The sequence below is a fragment of the Geotrypetes seraphini genome, chromosome 4, assembly GCF_902459505.1.
Source record: "Geotrypetes seraphini chromosome 4, aGeoSer1.1, whole genome shotgun sequence".
Taxonomy (NCBI): domain Eukaryota; kingdom Metazoa; phylum Chordata; class Amphibia; order Gymnophiona; family Dermophiidae; genus Geotrypetes; species Geotrypetes seraphini.
This window is the reverse complement of record NC_047087.1, coordinates 209,831,315-209,845,393: the sequence shown is the minus strand read 5'-3', so window position 1 is coordinate 209,845,393 and position 14,079 is coordinate 209,831,315. Positions and strand designations below refer to the sequence as shown.

At 39.2% G+C, this 14,079-nt stretch overlaps 1 long non-coding RNA gene across 1 annotated transcript; it reads right to left on the bottom strand.

Moving 5' to 3' along the window:
• Window positions 1–202: 202 nt before the first annotated feature.
• Window positions 203–12,745, bottom strand: LOC117358919. Its single transcript, XR_004539119.1, has 3 exons — window positions 12,551–12,745; window positions 6,302–6,349; window positions 203–542 (listed from the first exon to the last, which is right to left on the bottom strand). It is a non-coding gene; the product is annotated as an uncharacterized LOC117358919 (long non-coding RNA).
• Between the last annotated feature and the right edge of the window lie 1,334 nt (window positions 12,746–14,079).

The following is a 14,079-nucleotide window of genomic DNA, read 5'->3' as shown; positions in this document are numbered from 1 at the left end:
TCAGCATAACTACAGTTGGATGAAAATGGAAGGGACATGTGTAACTTACAGTATTTTGTAAGTACCATCATCATGATGTTTATAAGAGCAGCTCTGTACCACACTGCTTGTTACATTTGAACTGCTCAATAAAGAGAGCAAAGATAAAAATGGCTTCCCTAAAGTAAGAGAATCTCTAGGAGAGACCAGAAGACAGCAGATATATTGATGAACAATGCATTGTTTAATTTAACAACAAAATCATGATTGACAGATGATAGGAAGATAGGTTAATTATGATCCTTTTATGATTAAGTAAAAGCATATTTATATTTTATGTTTATGTTTAATCATTTCATGCAGAGCAGATAATAGCAGTTTATAATCATAAAATGTAAATAATACATTATTAGATCAAAATCCATGCCATCTTGTTTTATCTTTCATTGGAAGTATTAATTAGAATAAGCTTTATGAAGAGAACTGTGCAACGCTGACTCAGCACTTCTGATATCCTTTGTTCTGGTCCTGCTGGCTTTGGCTTGAGACTTGGTCACATGGATCTAGAAGGATTAAGGGGAAATTAATCATGGTTTTTTTTTTCCTGCTGCTGTCATTTCCAGCTGAATCAGAACTGAAATTTACTGAAGTAGAACACAGTGAACTATAACTTGCAATTTCCCCTCTCCCCTCCAGGCCAGCATCTGTAGCAATACTCTATCCACCGATCAAAGGTCATTGTCATTTCAGAACCTGCCACTTGTATACCCTATGTCTGGCCAGTGGATGCCATTCTTATGTGATGACAGACTCCTTTCCACAGGCCTCAAAGTTCCAAATGGTTCAGGGAACTGGAACTCAGGTATGGGTTTCATATCTTTCTCTGTGATTCCATGGGTGTAGTTTGGGAGTGGGCAAGAGGGACCACACACACACACATACACACACACACAGTTCAGGTCAGCATTGTTAAGGGGAGGGTCAGAACAAGCTTCGCTTTCCCAACCATTAGGCAAAACTAGGCAGTAGCTTTGGGTAGCACCTTCATGTGGGCAACAAAAAGCAGCTGCAATCTAAGTAAAACAATAGATCCTAACAAACACACCAAAAAAAACCTCAGCATATACTTTAACCTGCATTTTTACAGGATATTTTTGTGATGTCCATGAATTTTTAGTTTTTAGTTGTTTTTTTTTAAATCATTTTTATTAGGGAGTCAACAAGAGAAACAAGCATGGTACATGGATGAAATAGGCAAATTATTAAAATCTTGGTGGGGAGGCTGCAAGGGATAAGGCTGGAGATTTGCTTAAATTGCCCACCACCCTTACACCACTTCTGACCACACAGGATCTGGGCCTGTCAAAATTTTGCTACTCCTAGCACTGCCCTGTTTTATGTTCTATCCTAGGGTTACCATATGGCTCCAGAAAAAAGAGTATAGATTGAGATATTCGGGTTTTATTTCCACTGAATGCAATGGAAGTAAGTGGGACACACTGAGACATCTGGGTTTTACTTCCATTGATAGCAGATGCCTCAATCCATACTCCTTTTTCTGAAGCCATATGATAGCCCTATTCCATCCTGCCCTGCTTGCCCCAAGGCAAAGTGTCTCTCTGTTTCCCACCTCCCTTTCTGCCAGCATGGTGACAGCATATTTGAAAGCTGTAGCAATCATCATAGAGCCTCTGCATGTCTGTGTCACCGAAGGCCTTGCTGTCCCACTGCCTCTGATATACCCTTCAATTAGCTGTATGGGGCAGGGTGGCATTTGGTTTTTATTGCTTTCTATCACTGCCATTTAAATTGTTTGATTTATAGCCTTGTACTTTCTATAAATACTTTAAATATGCACCTTTGAACTCCCCCCTCCACGTTTGTGCATATAAACTTACTACAAGCCGTTTTTGCTAATTCCACTACAACACGGCACCTGTAAGGAAGTGTTGCTTCTGAGTTTATTGATTATTACTTTTTGCTCATCTAACTATGGCAGAAAGCACAAATGCTTGCTTGGCACATCTTAAAATGGATAGTAGGCATACCCTGCGCTAATCAGTTAGAAAGAAGGGAAGAAAGGCAGGGCAAAGAGGGAGAGGGTGTGCCAGGAGAGACAGAAGTAATGAGAAAGGGGGGGGAGGGAGGGAAAGCTCCTAAAGGAATGGAGTGGAAGAGAGAGCTTGCCATGAGGAAAGAGGGAATGAGAAAAAGTGAAGCGGAGGGAAGGAGGTGGAACATGCAAGATGAGCGAAAAAAAATAGATAAGAGAGGAGGGTTTGAGGATGGGGAAGATAAAGAGGGAAGAGAAATGGTTAAGACAAGAGAGAGGATGATAAAGGAGAAAGAAGAAAGAAAGGAGAAAAGAAGAAAGGAAAAGAACAGAGAGAAGGTTGAAGAAGAGAGATGAGAGGGAAGGAGCAAAAGTGGAGAGAGAACAAAGGAGAGAAAAGGTGCTGTGGAGAAAAATAAGCAAGGATAGAGGGGTAGAGGAAAAGATGTAAGAATGAAGTAAAAGATAGAATTATGGATAGGTGAGGAGGCAAGCAGTAAAGGGCATGCATGAGAATGGAAGAGTATAGGTAAGATAAATTTTAAAAAAGAAGAAAAATGGCAAACAAATGAAATGTAATATATACCATAACCAAAACAAAGATGGCAACAAGACAAAAAAATCTAGACATAATGAATGACAGAATTAAATGAATAACAGAAGAAAAAACTTAGAAATCAAAGGGGATAGGAAACGTGGAAAAACATCAAATATATAAATAGGGAAGGACTGAGAAATTGTTGTCTGGATGGGAACATCTGGAAAAAGTAGGAAAGTAGTGGGCAAAACTGAAAGGAGCTATTGTAAGAGCAACAAACCATTTTGCAAAGAAAGTAAGTAAGAGCATAAGAAGGCTGCTTCAGTTCGCAAAAGTAGTAACTGAGAAGTTAAAGAAAAAGAGGTTAACTTGCATAAACTACAAAAGATCACAGAAAGAGATAGACAGGCAAAAACATCTGGACAAATTAAGAGAAGTTGTTCAAGTAGTCAGGAAAGCAAAAATGCAAATGGAAGAAAAAAATAGCTGACAAGATAAAACGGGGGCTAGACATTTTTTAGATATTTTAGTGATAGGAAGTAGTGCAAAAGTAGCATTGTGACACTTAAAAGTGAAGGAGAGAAATATGTAGAAGCTGATAAAGATAAGGCGGAATTGTTAATGAATATTTCTGTTCTGTTTTGTTCTGAAGCGCCAGGAGCAGTACCGCAGAAGTCAAACACAAACAGGGAAGGAGGTGTGGTAGACCCTGATCAATTTTCAGAAGATTGTGTTTGTGAGGAGTTGGTTAAACTAAAAGTGGACAAAACGCTTGGGTTGGCTGGTGTATATCTGAAGGTACTGAAGGAACTTAGGGAAGTTCTGACGACTCCGCTGGCTGACATTTTTAATGCTTCTTTAGAGTTGGGAATGGTACTGGAGGGCTGGAGAAGGGCGGATGTGGTCTCTCTCCAGCAAAGTGGAAGTTAGGAAGAAGTAGGAAATTGCAGGCCAGTAAGTCTGACTTCTATGATAAGCAAATTAATGCTTTTAAAACAGAGAATAGTGATGTTTCTAGAATCCAGTGGATTACAGGACCCGAGGCAGTATTGATTCATAAGAGGCAAGTCTTGTCAGACAAATCTGAACAATTTCTTTGACTGGGTGACCAGAGAATTTGGATAGAGGGATTGCGCTAGAGGTGATGTATTTAGATTTTAGCAAAGTCTTTGACAGTGTTCCACACAGGCATCTAATAAATATTTGAGTGCCCTCAGTATGGACCCCAAAGTGATGAACTGGATCTGGAAATGGTTGAGTGGAAGGTGGTCAATGGAGATCACTCTGAGGAAAGGGATGTTACTACTGGTGTGCCTCAAGGTTCAGCTCTTTGCGCCTGTCTTTTATAACATTTTTATAAGCATTATTGCTGAAGGGCTGTCAGGTAAGATTTTCTTTGCAGGTAATACTAAAATCTGCGATAGAGTAGACAGCCCGGATGGTGTGAATAATATGAGGACCTAGCGAAGCTTGAAGAATGGTCTGAAATTTGGCAGCTTAGATTTAATTCTGCAAAATCCCGAGGGAACGGTACACTTAGAGGGTGAAGAACTTTTGTGCATGAAAGAGGAGCAGGACTTGGGTGTGATGTTAGGTGATGATCTTAAGATAGCCAAAAAGGCGACGGCAAAAGCTAGAAGGATGCTAGGGTGCATAGGGAGAGGTAAAGCCAGTAGGAAAAAGGAGGCATTGATGCTGCTGTATAAGGCTGTGCTGAGAATTCATTTCGATTATTATGTATAATTCTGGAAATCGCACCTTCAAAAAGATATAAACAAGATGGAGTTGGTTCAGAGGAAGGCTACTAAAATGGTTGGTGGTCTTCATCATAAGGCATATGGGGACAGACTTAAAGAACTCAATAGGTATACTTTGGAGGAAAGACGTGAGAGGGGAGATATGATAGAGACGTTTAAGTAACTACATAGCATTCTGTAAATGTGCATGAGGCAAGACTCTTTCATTTGAAAGGGAGCTCTGGAATGAGAGGGCCTAGGATGAAGTTAAGAGGTGATAAGCTCAGGAGTAATCTAAGGAAATACTTTTTTACAGAAAAGGTGGTAGATGTGTGGAATAGTCTCCTGAGAGAGGTGGTGGAGACACAGATTGTGTCTGAATTCAAGAAAGCATTGGACAGGCATGTGGAATCTCTTAGGGAGAGGAGGAGATAGTGGATGTTGTGCATGGACAAACTCGATAGACCATTTGGCTTTTATCCGCTGTCATGTTTCTATGTTTCTATGAAATGAAATCTAAATGAAATAATAACAGATACAATATAAGAACAGAAGATAATGAGAATATGTTAAGAAATTAAAAGGTGTGAAAAATGTTATTATTTAAGTTTCAAGTTTATTAAAAATTTGATTAATCGCTTATTCAAAATTCTAAGCGTTGCATAAAAAAGTAAAATTACAAAATTTCTGGGGGGAAACAAAACAAACGAATAAGACTAACCTGACAAAACATATTAAACAAAAGGAATAAATGGGGAAAGAAATACAAGTTGTTGATAGTAAATAAGACAAGTAGGGGGAAAAAACAATAGGAAGGGTGAGAGCGGTGGGCTTCAAATAAGTTGGGAAATAGGATTCAATTCAATTGAGGCTCCTAATCTAGCTTTCTAAACAAATGTGAAGTTTGAGACGAGTGACAACAAACCTGGAAGGAAGGGTAGCATGTATGTGTGAGACTATGGGCTCCTTTTACTAAGCTGCGCTAGCGGTTGTAGCGCGCGCTGCATTGCTGCATGCACTAGACGCTAACGCCACCATTGAGCTGGCATTAGTTTTTGCGCGCTAAAAACACTAGCGCACCTTAGTAAAAGGAGCCCTATGTGTAGAAGAGTGCACAATGGTTTGAGGGGAGGGAGAGAAAACGAATATTTGCTATTCTGAGGAGAAGGGGAAGAGAAATGGGAAATTCCCCACCACCTTCACCAATCTGAGTTCCCAACTATTGCACCTCTCCCCTCCAAATAAAGCAGCCTAACTATGCTTACTGTATGTGCTGTATATAGCCTTCAAACTTCTAGAATTTACTCAGGATTGTGATCTCACACTTTTGATCAAATAGCAATAAACCTTGCATTAAGTAAATGGGAACTGCCGTCTGGGTCAGACCAGATATTTATCAACCCTAGAGGTCATAAATATCTGGCAGGATCTCATAAAGCAGATGGAGCCAATTCTGCATGTGTCCAGGGAGAAGCATTTGATTTCCCAAGTCTGCTTGACTCCAGGAGCTAGTCAAACCTTCTTTAAACCCAGTTGCCCTAACTGCTTTTATCATAACCTCTGGCAGTGAATTTCTCAGTTAGTAAATGTGTTGAGTGAAATACTGTTTCTCCAGTTTGCTGTAAATAGAATGGGCGGCTCGGCGTTTAGCTCACGCTGCTTGGAATGCGGCTTTGTAAAAGGGAGGTATATTGTTAAATTGTAAATTTATATCATCTACAGCAGGGGTGTCCAACCTTTTGGCTTCCCTGGGTCGCATTGTCCAAAAAAAAAATGTTTCTGGGGCCGCACAAAGGCGCAAACGCTGCAGCAAGACAGAGGAGGGAGCCGGCAAGACGATAAACACCCGGGGGCAGCAGAGGAAAACACTGCATCGCCCTCGACCAGGGCCGCACAAAATACTTCACTGGGCCGCATGCGGCCCTCGGGCCACAGATTGGATACCCCTGACAGTATTTCAGTTATATATGTTCCTGCAAATACAATTTCTCTTACTTTGACACTTAGATGTCTGGTCCTGGCACTGTGACACACCTTTCAATGCTGAAATTAAGAAAAGGAATAATTTAAATAATATGTATGCATGTAATGGTATAGTTAAGACATTGTATGACTGGCATGAGTACAGTATGGAAACAAAAAGGGGAAAAAGAATTTTGCCTCAACAATATTGCAGAAACATCAAAAACAAGAGACAAAAGAGAGTCAAAATATCAACCAGGGAAATACTTTATTAAGTCAACAAAAATAATATCGTAAAAATAGACACAGTCTATGGTATAATGTCCATATTGATGGCCTAGATTGTCCCAACTAGGATCCCAGTTTCGGCATCCGTAGATGCCTTCATCAGAGGATGAATGGACATGGAATAAACCAAAATTTAAAACAATAATAAAATGGATGAGCATAACAAAATAGATAGAGCATATAACATACATGTAAAAATCAGCCAAAGCATAAAATGGAACACACAGTATACATGCAAAATCTTAAATGAATGCAAGATATGAACCATATGAAACACTTAAAATAACCAAAGACAGGCAAAAAAGAAACATAATGTTCTTACTAAATACGTGTAAAATAAGAATAATTTGGGGCATGTAAAAGTGAAAATAAAACATATAAACGTTGTTCATTTGCCTGTACCATTTTTAATCTGTTTGCACTTTATCCTACACAGAGTGCTCTAAAGCCTATAGTATATTTTGAGCTGTGCATTGTTTCAATTCCTTCAATATGTTTATACTCATATGTATTCTTAGATGTTCGATTTGTTTAATTTATTCTTGTTGCCATCATATGCTTCATATATTTTTAATTCAGTTTTAACATTATAACGTCTATATTGCTTTTATTGTGCCACACATGTTTTTTTATGTTTATGTATACTATTCATGATCATTTATATGTTTTCTTTTCACTTTTACATGCCCCATATTATTCTTATTTTACACATATTTCATAAGAATATGTGTATCATGAGTGTCTGAGCTGTTACTGCCGTGGCCAATGCTAAAAACGCTAACGTGGCTCTGTACAGAAGGGGGTTAATAATTTGAAAAGCTTAATCAGCACTGATAATGAGCAATGATGACCTCATAATTGGAAAAAATTAAAATTAATTGAGTGGTAGGTGTCTGCTTGATAGGTGCCTAGTACAAGGCGCCTATCTGAAAGTGGGCATGGTTAAGGGTGGAACATGGGTGCCTCTTGGACTTATGCACTGGTATTTAGGCCAAGAAAACCCTAGCATAAGTAGGGGGTGCCTAAGTCCAATTTAGGTGCGACTAGGCGCGACTCTATAAACAGCACCTAACTCATGAATGACATGCACTATGCGCCCTGTTCCTCAATGTTTATTTTTTAGGCACCATTTCGAGCAGGGGTGTCAAAGTCCCTCCTCGGGTTTTCAGGATTTTCCCAATGAATATGCTTGGGATCAATTTGCATGCACTGCTTTCATTGTACGCTAATAGATCTCATGCATATTCATTGGAGAAATCCTGAAAACCCGACTGGATTGTGGCCCTGGAGGACCGACTTTGACACCTGTGATTTAGAGAATCAGGTCCTAAGTGCATGCATTGGGGGGGGGGAGGAACTAAACAGAGGTGGCACTTTAAAGAATTGCCACATTAGTAAAGAATAATGAATTCCTTTCGACAGTTGGACTAGAATTGAACATTATAACCTGGACAAAATATAATTAATGCTGTTCCTATAATAGATTTTTAAGTATGTTTAGTTGAAACAGTTGGAACCAGAGATATATACAAAGAAAAGAAACAAGTATCATGGTTCAAATACAAGATCATTACTTTGACCAACTGAACTCACTCCATCATATTTGTTTTCTGTTCTTATTCCTTATTTTTCTGCTCATTTTAGACCTTTAAAAAAAAACCAACCTTTTTAACAATTCCTTTTATCTCAACTCAGGTTACTGTAGATACTTCTCAGACAGCAACTTTTAGCTGTTTGACCCCCATATTGTGTAATGCCCTTCCTGTAGACATACATATAGAAATTGTTTTTATGAAAATCAAAGCAGGAGGCAAATTCATGGCTTTTTATTCAGGCTTTTAACAAATTGTAATGTCATAAAAACTGGGGACGGTAAGTAGACAAAATCCTTTTTTGTTCATTTTGTATCAACTGAAAATTTTATTGGAATTGTTATAAAATTGTATTCCTTCCTTTCTGTAGTTAGTCTTGTATAGCTGTTAATTTTTAGGGGTGTTCTGAACTGAAAACCTCTTTGATATCATTATAAAAAGTGGTACATAAAATTTCTACAAATATATAAAAAAAATACTTAATCAATTTACTCCATGGCAGAGAGCTCATGGTAAATTGAGAAGCAAGAGTAATCCCTTGAATAGCTGGCATGTTGAATATCATCCTGAGAAAACAAAAATTGCAGGTTAAAATGTTGGAGTTACACAAATGGTACTTCAGCTATGATCATCAATCATCTTGGAACTTTAAGACTAAGGGGAAGGGTAGCTAATAAGGTGCTTTATACTTTAATGTACGTATATTCTTTGCCCCTTTACATCTATTAAAGGATGATAACTCATGCTCTATTACTGTATTGCACATTAATATTCCATATTGCAGAATACATAGTAATGAGATGCAAACCATACAAAAAGGCTACCTAACTTTTTCTGGTTAGCTATCCATTTAGTACAGTACTCTGAATATCGCTATTAACTAGTACTGCCTGATTTGCCGATATGAATTGATTCACCAATTCACTTCAGTGAATAGATTCAAATCAATTTGTTCTTCTAAAAAAATCAGACTTATCGTTTCAGTGAGCACCCCCCTCCCCCCACACCACCACCACCACTGTGAGATCTGACATACCCGTGGGCCTCCTAAAGCAGCAACAACAGTAGTTGTGACTGGCCAGCAGAGGCAGTGCTTTGAACATGCTGCCCCGCTGGGGCCTTCCCCCTACCGCATCATTGATGATGTTACAGATGACACGGAAGTGATTAGCCCTGGTGGGGCAGGCCACAAACAGCCTGTTCACAATGCTGCATCTGCTGGCCTGCCACCTCTGATGCTGTTTTGGGAAGCCCAAAGGTATGTCAGATCTCATGGAGGAGGGAGGGGGGCGTGGAATCAGGAGGGAGGGATGGAAAGCTGCTGCACATGGGGAGAGAGAGAAAGGAAGAATTGGACACGGGGTGGAGGAGAGGAAGGGAGAGATGCAACAAAGAGGTAGAAAGAGGTGAGAGGAAGAAATTCTACTTAAGGTGGAAGGAAGGGAGACATGCATAGAGAAGAGAAGAGAGAGGGAAAATGTTGGACATAGGGTGGAAGGCAGGGAGAGATGGTGCATGTAGAGATAGAAAGAAATGTTGCACATGATAATGGAGGGGAGGAATGGACAGATTCATGGAGGGGAATAGAGAGGTTTGACCCAGGGCACAAGGCATGGTGAGAGAGAGATAGTGGGCAATGGGAAAGAAACAGAAATGTTGGATATGGCAGTGGAAGGGAAGGTACAGAGATGGAAGATGGATGGTGAGCACAGAGAAAGAAGAAAACTTCAAATGGGCAGGAGACCCTGGCAAGCGAGTTAACAGAAGACAAACAGAAACCAGAGCCTTGGACCAACATGATTTGAATAATAAAATAAGCAGACAACAAAAGGTAGAAGAAATAAATGTATTTTCTAATTTTTGATTTCAATATGTTAGATTTAAAAAGTGTATCCTGCCAGAGCTGGTGTTAGACAGCAAACGTGAGCTAGGACCTAACAGAGAGAAAAAAAGTCTGTTTTGTTTATTTTGTTTACACCACAATGCCGGTGTGGGGTTGGAGAGGGCAAAGGAGGTGTGGTGGGTAAAGAGGCTACAAAATAAACCCACCATGACGTTTGAAAAAATGCCTGATTTGGGCAGGAAAAGCGAATCAAATCGAATTGAATAAAAAAAAAAGATTAAATGGGCCAAATTGAATCGAATCAAAAAATGTTTCCCTGAATCAGGCAGCAATACTACTGGACAGCACATCTAGGCTGGTGCTGAAACCAGATATTCAGTATCAGCTGGTTTCCAGGTACCAGCATTAAATACCCAGTTTCATTTTAATCATTGCATCTAGCATTTTACTTAAATGCTGACCACTATAGATAAATCGTGCCCCAAGAGTTTTCGGATCAGGACGGAATTTGTTTCCTAGATGTTTATTGTGAGTTACGTCTGCAGATTACATTTTTCCTAAGGATAAGCAGTCGCCCATTTTTCACTTTTTGGACTGAAAATATTTAGTCTTTCTTGAATGATGTGTGCTGATAGTGCTGTCATTTATTGAGCCTAGGCCAATGAACATAACATAAGTGTCTCTGCTGAGTCAGACCAGAGGTCCATCGTGCCAGCAGTCCGCTCACACGGAGGCCCAACAGGTCCAGGACCTGTGTAGTAGTCCTCTATCTATACCCCTCTATCCCCTTTTCCTTCAGAAAATTGTCCAATCCCTTCTTGAGCCCTAATACCGTACTCTGTCCTATCACGCCCTCTGGAAGCGCTTTCCAGGTGTCCACCACCCGCTGGGTGAAGAAAAACTTCCTAGCATTGGTTTTGAATCTGTCCCCTTTCAGCTTTTCTGAATGCCTTCTCGTTCTTGTAGTTTTCGAAAGTTTGAAGAATCTGTCCCTCTCTACTTTCTCTATGCCCTTCATGATCTTGTAAGTCTCTATCATGTCCCCTCTAATCTTCCTCTTCTCCAGGGAAAAGAGCCCCAGTTTCTCCAGTCTCTCCGTGTATGAAAGGTTTTCCATACCTTTTATCAAACGCGTCGCTCTCCTCTGAACCCTCTCGAGTATCGCCATATCCTTCTTAAGGTATGGCGACCACTATTGGATGCAGTACTCCAGATGCGGGCGCACCATTGCCCGATACAACGGCAGGATAACTTCTTTCGTTCTGGTTGTAATACGCTTCTTGATTATACCTAACATTCTATTCGCTCTTTCAATAGCTAGGCTTCCTTCAGCAGAACAGACACACTTTAATTTGAAGATTGTCAAGGTACGTGGCACATGTATAGTACACAGTCTGAGCTAGTTGGCTGATACCGGTTTTGATGTTTCGCACAACAGCTCACATATTATAGGAACTTATCAGATTTTGAGGGGGGTCTATACAAAGGGGTGCTGAAAAGTTCTCAGCCCAATTAAGAAGAGAATGGCATGGATATGGTTCAATCAATGATCCGAAACAATGTCAAAACATAGAATTTTGTTTCTGCAAATTAACACGGAATGAAATAAGATAACACTGTTTTCAACTGCAGTAGCAAAATAACGCTCAGAATTTAGGAAGTTGGTTGGTTGGGCTGAGGACTTTAAAGCACCCCCTCATATACTTTCCTACTTTAACATCAACAAATAACACTTTAATACCGCCAGTTTTAACACGACCTAAAGCGCATAGTAATACATATCGAGCATAACTGTTAGATGCAACACATAGCAGTACCAACACCTATTATAATAAATGTGCATGTCCTATTATGCTGATCAAAATGATATTTATTTAAAAATGGATATACTGCCTAAATCTAAGCGGTTCACATATTATAAAACAAACCGACATAAAACACATAATAGACCTTATTCTTTTAGAATTGATTCCTGGTAAAATGTTATGATTCTGCTTTCTGTGGCCAATATTTTGGTTAGGTGGTTCATTATTAGATGGACCAAATTGGACCAGAGGATTTGCCAATGATGCATGATCTGGATATTTAGCTTTGCACTTGTGAAAAACATTTTGTGACAAAGAATTAATACCACCACTTACAAATGAACCTTGTAAGTGAAAGCATTCTGGTTTACAAAATTTCTAGAAGCCACATGATGAATCTAAATATGTTCATTCTGAAGTGTATGGATATTCAGCACTGGTATTAATTTATTAATAACTTTTCAATTTGGATCATAAAACAGGACCTTATAAAGCATTAAAATGGATATTAAGTTCACCGCAATGATCACATTTATTACAAATTATCTTCTTTTATTAACCCTTATATTTCCAAATCACTATTGGTTCTAGGCAGATTCCAAACACATATGAAACATTAACACTTATATGTAATCACACATTACAAACAAAAGAAAAATACAGGAAGACATAATTACTCCAAATTCTGATACCGCTCTAACAGGTATGATTAAAAATAGTCATCAGAAATTGCATCTAAAATTATATTACTTACAATCTTTGCCTGGGTCACCTATCTGCTGACTTGGATCCTGGCAAGGATCTTGGCATGGTTGCTTTTGATAGCCACTACCCTTTGAAGACATTATTGTTTTTGTCACTGCACAGCACGGAAGACGGTTGAGAAAAAGGATTATCTACGTGATGTCTGGCCTCCTAAGATGTGCCTTTTTTATACCCTAGCAGACTTCAATACCAGGGGATACTGACTAATTTTGCATAGGTGGAGATCATAAATAGTCATTGTAATATAATAAGGTTCCTGTGGTTAGGATATTTGTAAAACTTGTAAACCCATTATTAATTTCATATTATTTTCAAAAGACAGGGTGTAGCTTATCGAAATGTGATATTCTCTGTCTGAAGCTTTAGTTTGTTTTGTTTCAGCTTTGTATTTGTTTTCATTCCTTTTGAAGTACTTCATTATTGATAGTATAATAATCATTATGAAGTAATAATCTAAGTTTTTTGAACAGGTGAGCACATGTCTCATTGCACAAAAGCGTGCTTTATCCTTTTCCGTCCCCACTGTGGCAGAGAAATCAAGGTTGGTCCATCTCTAAGACTGGGATGGACTGCTCCAGTGAGGACAATCGATGTCCAAATAGTCAAATTTTCTAGGTGGGGCGGGGTGGGGGTGGTACACTGTACTGTACATATTGTTTTGTAAATGAAAGGGCCAAAACCATATGATTTAGCAAGCTTATTGGCACTACCTTCTGTGCAAAAAGCTCGTCTGGTTGTAACAAGGGAGTGTATATGTTTTTTTAAAAAAGCTCCAATGTTATGGAATAGCTTGCCAATGAATATGAGGGAGGAACACTCTCTATTAAGGGCTCCTTTTACAAAGCTGCGCTAGCGGTTTTAGCGCGCGCTTAGCGTGCGCTAAATTGCTGCGTGTGCTAGATGCTAATGCCAGCATTGAGCTGGCGTTAGTTCTAGCCATGTAGCACGGGTTTAGCGCGCGCTAAAATTCTGCGTGCTTTAAAAACGCTATCGCAGCTTTATAAAAGGAGCCCTATGTTTCACGAAGATATTGAAAACTTATCTTTTTGAAAAAGCAATTGGGAGAGGTTGCTAAGGTAACACCGGGTTTCTTTTTTTCCTTTTCTTTTCATAATTAAAAAAAAAAGGGCACTGTATTTTTTTAAAGTTGTTTTATGATGTTTTTATTGTAATCCACTCTGACATATTATGAAGGGTGGAATATCAAATTGTTTTAAACTAATACACTTGTAGATTTTATTTCAGTTACCTTGAGTGGCATAAATTCCTCACAAGCAACCCCTGCCACACTGATTGGGAGAAGGAGGACGATATGAGGGGGCCACTTGCAGTTGCTTTGGAGGCCCTTTCTGAAATTATCACTTGGGGTTCTTAGTTTAAATGTGTTCTTTATGAATAAAGTATATTCCATGGACCATCGACCACACTTTTCTAAAGGTGTTCTTTCAGTGTGTATGAGTATGTGCCTCTTTTAGCCTCTGTCTCCTCCCCTGTTAGCACATCCCCCCTTTGGTCTCA